Source organism: Salvelinus sp. IW2-2015, linkage group LG11 (assembly GCF_002910315.2).
Source record: "Salvelinus sp. IW2-2015 linkage group LG11, ASM291031v2, whole genome shotgun sequence".
Lineage (NCBI taxonomy): Eukaryota > Metazoa > Chordata > Actinopteri > Salmoniformes > Salmonidae > Salvelinus > Salvelinus sp. IW2-2015.
Genome location: NC_036851.1, coordinates 39455870 through 39464526, shown reverse-complemented (window position 1 = coordinate 39464526; position 8657 = coordinate 39455870).

Below are 8657 nucleotides of genomic sequence, written 5' to 3'. Positions count from 1 at the left end.
AAAAGTTCCTRAAAGCCTATTGGAGGGCGCGTTGTCTAATTAATTTATGGAGGTTGGTCTGCTTCAGAGAATATGGAAATKATTTCYTATTATTTAGCCTATCCATGTTTCCTCTAGGCTCTCATATGGTGATGTATTAAGCTAACTAATGTATATTCTCACACTGCACTAGAGACTGACATTCGTACATATTAACCATACTCTCTTTCCAAGCTGTCTTTGAACGTGATGAGTATGTCATCTTTATATTGGGGGTGTGTTTACACAGGCAACACAATTCAGATTTTTTTTCACTAATTGGTATTTTTTACCAATCAGATCAGCTCTGCAAAAGATCTGATGTGGAAAGATCTGATGTGATTGGTCAAAAGACCAATTAGTGGATAAAATATCAGAATTGGGCTGCCTGTGTAAACGCATCCATAGTGTCACGACTGATTTCTCACGTCTATGCTCTCATATTATCTGACATGAATACAACAGTCAACAAGCAGGCTATGTTTCTCATGTTCCTGGTTGACTATTATATTTTGGTTATCCCTCCGACCATTTTCTAGTCATGCTTATTAAAAATGCATGCATGGGGCAATGGATCATAGACTGTAAATTAATGGCATAGCAGAGGCCCATAGGAGTCATCTTGAGACATTTTAGGGAAATGACTCCCCCTGGTGGAAAAGATAAGGATAGCAAAGGCCACTAACATCCTTTGTTTGTCAGTGCAACAAATGTTCCCTTTATTCCCTTATAATAATACAGTATTTGTTTTATGTCACCATAACCTCTAAATCCTGTTTGGTCGTTTTTTGGCATTTTCTCAGATAACTTGAAAATAAAGTTCTAGTATTTAACTTTTCCTCTACCTACTCTCCTACAGATTAATCAAGAGCTTGCTTGTCCCTGAGCATACACACACTGTTGTGTGTTTGCATAAGAAGCCAACCAGATTCAACCAGCCACCACCGAACCATCCACATGTTCCGGAAGGTGTCTGCTTCTCCATGACGTGCCCGTTTCTGGTGGGGCCACTGGAGTTGTCAGCGTGTGTGTACCCATCATCCTGAACAGGCCCTTCATGGAGGGGGGCATGTGCACCGGGGCCCTGCGGGTGTGTGCAGGTCAGTGGGTTAACTAGGGTATCCCGATGAAGGGTTTATAGTAGCACATGCAGACATTACCTAGCRTATTAAGTGATTGTTTGGAATTGTTCTTGTACAGTTTTTTTTCTGATAGAAAGCAATACAACTCAATATGTTATGAAAGGGACTAGTTGGTCTCTAGAAACGTTGCACCAACAGAACTGCAAAATGAGTGGTCGGTCCATACAGAATGGTTTGAAATCACATTGACATGTTATTCTCCTTGGCCCTGCAGTGTCTGGAAAATCTCCACCGTAGTCTCCAGGCCCTGGGCTCCAGGCTGTATGTGCTCCAGGGAACCTACCAGGGGACAGTGAGGTGTCTGGTGGCCCAGTGGGGAGTCACCCAGCTCAGCATGGACACAGAGATAGAGTCCCACACGACACCCAACTGGACCAGGAGCTCCACATCATGGCCTGGGAACTGGGCCTCAACATACACACCACTGTGGCACACATGCTCTATGATGTCCAGGGCCGGATTAATGCAGAGGCTTACCGGGGCTGAAGCCCAAGAGGCAGCAAAAAAAATATGAAAAAAAACGTACATAAAAAGCCAAACATATATACATTATATATTAAATATGTAGTATATGTATATATWTTTTTTTACTGAAACCGCCAACCACAGGAAGATTCAGGAGCCTCAATGAGGGTAGATTAGCAGAGCGACAGCAGACAATCGTCAGATGAGATGAGAAGAGTTGATAGGGGGCCCACAATGGGGGGCCCTGCCTTGATTGGGTAGCTGATTCAAATTTAAAAACTGCATAATAGCCGAATGTGACTGATCAGTTGTGTGAGTCAGGGGCTGGGCCCAAGCCCATAGGGAGCCCATGAGGTTAATGTTTTATTTCATCCATTTTAGATTAAGGCTGTAACGTAACAAAATGTGGAAAAAGGGAAGGGGTCTGAATACATATAGATGAATGGCATAAATTAAACAAATCCTCAGCAATCTACACACATTACCCCATAATGACAAAGTGAAAACAGGTTTTTTTACATTTTTGCAAACYTATTAAACATAAAAACTGAAATACTTTATTTACATAATTATTCAGACCCTTTGCATCCTGTTTCCATTGATCATCATTAAGATGTTTCGACAACTTCATTGGAGTCCACCTGTGGTAAATTCAATTGATTGGACATTATTTGGAAAGGTACACACCTGTCTATATAAGGTTCCACAGTTGACAGTGTATGTCAGAACAAGAACCAAGCCATGAGGTTTTAGGAATTGTCCGTAGAGCTCCGAGATAGCATTGTTTCGAGGCACAGATCTGGGGAAGGGTACCAAAACATTTCTTCAGCATTGAAGGTCCCCAAGAACACAGTGGCCTCCATCATTCTTAAATGGAAGAAGTTTGGAACCACGAAGACTCTTCCTAGAGCTGGCTGGCCAAACTGAGCAATCGAGGAGAAGTGCATTGGTCAGGGTGCTGACCAAGAACCCGATGGTCACTCTGACAGCGCTCTAGAGTTCCTCTGTGGAGATAGGACAACCTTCCAGAAGGACAACCATCTCTGCAGCACTCCACCAATCAGGCCTTTATGGTAGAGTGGCCAGACGGAAGCCACTCCTCAGTAAAAGTCACATGACAGCCTGCTTGGAGTTTGCCAAAAGGCACCTAAAGACTCTCAGACCATGAGAAACAAGATTCTCTGGTCTGATAAAACCAAGGGTGAACTCTTTGCCCTGAATGCCAAGGTCCATGTCTGGAGGAAACTGGCACCATCCCTACGGTGAAGCATGGTGGTGGCAGAATCATGCTGTGGGGATGTTTTTCAGCGGCAGGGACTGGGAGACTAGTCAGGATCGAGGGAAAGATGAACGGAGCAAAGTATAGAGAGATTCTTGATGAAAACCTGCTCCAGAGCGCTCAGGACCTCAGTCTGGGGAGAAGGTTCACCTTCCAACAGAACAACAACCCTAAGCACACAGCCAAGAKAATGCAGGAGTGGCTTCGGGACAAGTCTCTGAATGTCCTTGAGTGGACCAGCCAGAGCCCAGACTTGAACCCGATCGAACATCTCTGGAAAAACCTGAAAATAGCTGTGCAGCGACGCTCCCCATCCAACCTGCAGAGTTTCAGAGGATCTGCAGAGAAGAATGGGAGAAACTCCCCAAATACCCAAGAAGATTCGATGCTGTAATCGCTGCCAAAGGTGCTCCAACAAAGTACTGAGTAAAGGGTCTGAATACTTATGTAAAATGTAATATTTCAGTACATTTTTTATAAATTAGCAAACATTTCTCAAAACTTGTTTTTGGGAGGAGGGCATGAAGGTACCAAAAATGAGGAGAAGGGGGGCAGCATGACTGCTGGCTCTAAAATCAGTCACTTTACAAGGTGTCTTCAGTTGTTGGTGTACTCCAGTAGCTGACTGTCCTTCTCTCTGCATCTCCCTGTGCCCTCTGTGTGTGTCAAGTGTTTGAGGAGCACCTGTTGGATGCAGACTACAGTATAAATGCAGAGAACTGGATTTGGTTGTCTGCCAGTGCCTTCTTCCACCAGTACACATGCATCTTCTGCCCCGTACGTTTCGGATGACACACAGACCCTAAAGAGGGACAGTGGAGCCAAGTTGTTGAACCCTGACACCAACGATCGCAAACGCAATACCAGACCGTGCAAACTGGATCCACGTGGACGAAGAGGTCATGTGACCAACCACATCCCTAAAAACATAAACCCTGCCCTAGTAATTGAGCTCATGCCCCCTAAAAACATATCCGTAAAAACATGGATAGCCTCTTCCCCCACCTTCAACATCTGATCTGAGAGCAGTGGCCAGCTTTTCCATACAGAGTAGTCTTGTTCCTAGCAGTAAGTCTTCAGGATGGGGCGGCAGGTAGCCTAGTGGTTAAGCGTGTTGCGCCAGTAACCATAAGGTCGCTGGTTTGAATTCCCGACCGACTAGGTGAAAAATCTGTCGATGAAAGGCACTTAACCCTAATTTCTCCCTTAAGTCTCTCTGATGGCTAAAATGTAAGACAATCTCTGGTAGCAAGAAGCATCAACTGTGGTGTGGCTGCTTTCCTCCAAGACCTGCTGTAATCCTTTCCAGGGGAGATAAAACATTTCCTGTTGGGGTGTATTCTCAAGCATTTGCAGTAGTCTTAGGTTAAAAGACTGGGATACAGTTGGACTGTGTGTGTGCACAGACTGTTGGAATGCATTGAATTTCACGTGRACTTGTTTTGTTGCATTTTATCTCGTTGTGGTGGAAGGCTGGCTCTGAAGCTCAGGGGTAAACATCGCAGAAATGTTCATTCAACTGTCGTACTTCACATGCTTTTCACAGGCCTCTGTAAGGCAGAGAGCCAAGGGGCTTAATAAATCTAGGACTTGACAGAGATAGGTATGCTGCAGGTGTGACAGTCAGCCTTCACATCTATTATTGGAAGAGACACATTCTTCTTCAGTACAGTCTGTATGGCACTGCCATCACAGGAGACCATTCAGGAACAGAGAGATGTTTTTCTCTAGGCCGGCAGTGGGCCAGGCGGCTGTCTGTTTCGAAGAACCTCGCCACCTTCACCGTTGGCATGGCAACCAACACTCACTTGCTTCATGATGATCACAGTGCTTCCTGATGCTATGACTCACTTTGAGATCTCTGTGCATWTTGACTAGGCTAACGTTATTTGAGGGTATTTTCATAAATATCTGTTTTACCGTTTAGAAATGAAAGCACTTTATGTATCCATTTGACTACGTTTTTTGGGAGGGGGGACAAATTCACTTATAGTGTATTATTATTATTATATATTTTTTATTTAAACTTTATTTAACTAAGAAACTCAGTTAAGAACAAATTATTATTTACAATGATGGCCTACCCCAGCCAAACCCTCCCCTAACCCGGACGACGCTGGGCTAACCCGGGTCTGTAGGATAGTACCACCCCGCAAAAAAAACAGGGGGGTAAAACAAAAAATGTAGCTCAGTTGGTAGAGCATAGCGCTTGTAACGCCAGGGTAGTTAGTGGGTTTGAGTCTTGTGACCAGCCATAGGTAAAATGTATGCACACCTAACTAAGTCACTTTGTATGAAAGCATCTGCTAAATGGCATATATCATTACTTATTATTAGATCAGACTAACCTAGTAATTTGCTTGTGTTACAGCTTTGATGAACGGGTTGAGACCAAATAGAGACTACACTGAGTCAGTCATGTGTGTCAATAAATGAGGGTCAACACTTGGATCAAGAGCCCCATGTCTTATCTGAAAAGCAGGTCACCACCTGGGGAGGTATCCAGACCACCCACTGAGATGGAGGCTGAGATAGTTCTGGAACACCAGTGGCCCAATTCAGATACTTCTAGAATGCATTTGGAGAGATTTTAAACTGGGACCAGTGGCGGTCAGTGCTGTTTAAAATGAGGGAGGACAATTTTAAAGCTARTACATGATACTCAAATTTTCCCTATACCCATCATGAGGTTGCTACAACCTAGCCAATGAATGAAAGTTTACAACGTACAGTTGAAGTCGMAAGTTTACATACACCGTAACCAAATACATTTAAACTCAGTTTTTCACAATTCCTGACATTTAATCCTAGTAAAAATTCATTGTCTTAGGTCAGTTAGGATCACCACTTGATTTTAAGAATGTGAAATGTCAGAATACTAGTAGAGAGAATTATTTATTTCAGCTTGTATTTCTTTCATCACATTCCCAGTGGGTCAGAAGTTTACATACACTCAATTAGTATTTGGTAGCACTGCCTTTAAATTGTTTAACTTCGGTCAAACGTTTCAGTTAGTCTTCCACAAGCTTCCCACAATAAGTTGGGTGAATTTTGGCCCATTCCTCCTGACAGACCTGGTGTAACTGAGTCAGGTTTGTAGGCCTCCTTGCTCCCACACGCCTTTTCAGTTCTGCACACAAATTTTCTATAGGATTGAGGTCAGGGCTTTGTGATGGCCACTCCAATACCTTGACTTTGTTGTGCTTAAGCCATTTTGCCACAACTTTGTAAGTATGCTTGCAGTCATTGTCCATTTGGAAGACCCATTTGCGACCAAGCTTTAACTTCCTGACTGATGTCTTGAGATGTTGCTTCAAAATATCCACAGAATTTTCCTGCCTCATGATGCCATCTATTTTGTGAAGTGTACCAGTCCCTCCTGCAGCGAAGCACCCCTACAACATGATGCTGCCACCCCCGTGCTTCACGGTTGGGATGGTGTTCTTCGGCTTGCAAGCCTCCCCCTTTTCCCTCCAAACATAACGATGGTCATTATGGCCAAACAGTTATATTTTTGTTTCATCAGACCAGAGGACTATTTCCAAAAAGTACGATCTTTGTCCCCATATGCAGTTGCAAACTGTAGTCTGGCTTTTTTTATGGCGGTTTTGGAGCAGTGGCTTCTTCCTTGCTGAGCGGCCTTTCAGGTTATGTCGATATAGGACTCGTTTTACTGTGGATATAGATACTTTTGTACCTGTTTCCTCCAGCATCTTCACAAGGTCCTTTSCTGTTGTTCTGGGATTGATTTGCACTTTTCGCACCAAAGTACATTCATCTCTAGGAGACAGAACGTGTCTCCTTCCTTAGCAGTATGAAGGCTGCGTGGTCCCCTGGTGTATATACTTGCGTACTATTTGTTTTAGTACTTGCGTACTACTATGTTTGTACAGATGAACGTGGTACCTTTAGGCGTGTGGAAATTGCTCCCAAGGATGAAACAGACTTGTGGAGGTCTAAAAAAAATAATCTGAGGTCTTGGCTGATTTCTTTTGATTTTCCCATGATGTCAAGCAAAGAGGCACTGAGTTTGAAGGTAGGCCTTGAAATACATCCACAGGTACACCTCCAATTGACCCAAATTATGTCAACTAGCCTATCAGAAGCTTCTAAAGCCATGACATCATTTTCTGGAGTTTTTCAAGCTGTTTAAAGGCACAGTCAACTTAGTGCATGTAAACGTCTAACCCACTGGAATTGTGATATAGTGAATTATAAGTGAAATAATCTGTCTGTAAACAATTGTTGGAAAAATTACTTGTGTCATACACAAAGTAGATGTCCTAACCGACTTGCCAAAACTATAGTTTGTTAACAATAAATTTGTGGAGTGGTTGAAAAACGAATTTTAATGACTCCAACCTGAGTGTATGTAAACTTCTGACTTCAACTGTTGGTGCACACAGGTCAAGAGAAAAAATGTAGGTGACAGACAGTGACACATTCAATACCGCCTTGCACACACTTGCCTGCATCTAGCTGATATAGGGTGTAATTATTAGTCCAACAGTTGCAAACAAGATAATTTTTTCCCGATGGCAATAAATTAGTTAAACCAAAAGCTTACCTTGACTTGGAAGAGTTCCAGTGTTGTGTTGGAAAGTCATAGCCAGCTATCTAACACAGCARCCCTCTGTTTGAGCAGGGTGTTCCAGTAGGCTAAACTAGCTAGCTGCATTTGCTAGCTCAGTAAGTGAAACTGGAGGGAAAAAACGATGTAATCTCAACTATTGTCTTTCTCTCTCTTTGAGTTAACTACTCACCACTTTTTATGCACTGCAGTGCTAGCTAGCTGTAGCTTCAGTARTAGATGTATTCTCTGATCCTTTGATTGGGTGGAAAACATGTCAGTTCATGCTGCAAAAGCTCTGATAGGTATGAGGACGTCCTCCGGAACTTAATAATTACTGTGTAATTACTGTGTAAGTCTATGGAAGTGGGTGAGAACCATGAGCTTCTTAAGTTTTGTTTTGAAGTCAATGTACCCAGAGGAGGACGGAAGCTAGTTGTCCTCCGGCTACACCATGGTGCTACCCTACAGAGTGCTATTAAGGCTACTGTAGACCTTCATTGCAAAATAGTGTGCTCTAATCAATTATTTGGTGAAGTGATTATATTTAGTATAGTTTTATCTAAAAATTATAACTTTTAAAATGTTTTACCATTTTTATTTGTATGAAATTCACTACGGAGGATGGTTCTCCCCTTCCTCCTATGAGGAGCCTCAACTGACCTGGACAGATAGAGCTCTTGAACCAGGGTTTGCCATGACATGTTTTTATGAATTAGGATGCTGTTACCTAATGATGAACACAATATATTTCCTTCGCTGAAACACAGGATTTCTGTGATAAGGGTCCATATAGAGTTATTATATTGTTGGTATGGTGTAACATATCTTATCTTAGACAAATGCTGAATAAACAAACGTTATATATTTCTCATKTGTTGTTATTTAGTTGAATGAATGTATTACCAAATTATAAAAGATGTACTGATTCTTATGAATTATATGCCATGTCGTGATTTTTTTGATAGCTATAGTCCAAAGGGTCAATGATAATTCGTCCATATTACATAACAGTTTGTCATGTTCTCTTTAAGTGAAGCCTGAAAAAGTAAATATGTAGTCCATGTAGTACACGTAAGAAGTGTAGCACTCATGAAGAGAGACAGGCCGCAGCCTGTTTTAGGTGACGCAAGATCCGGAGATGAGGGGCAAACGAGCGCAGTAGTTGAGGCGCCACGTCSGC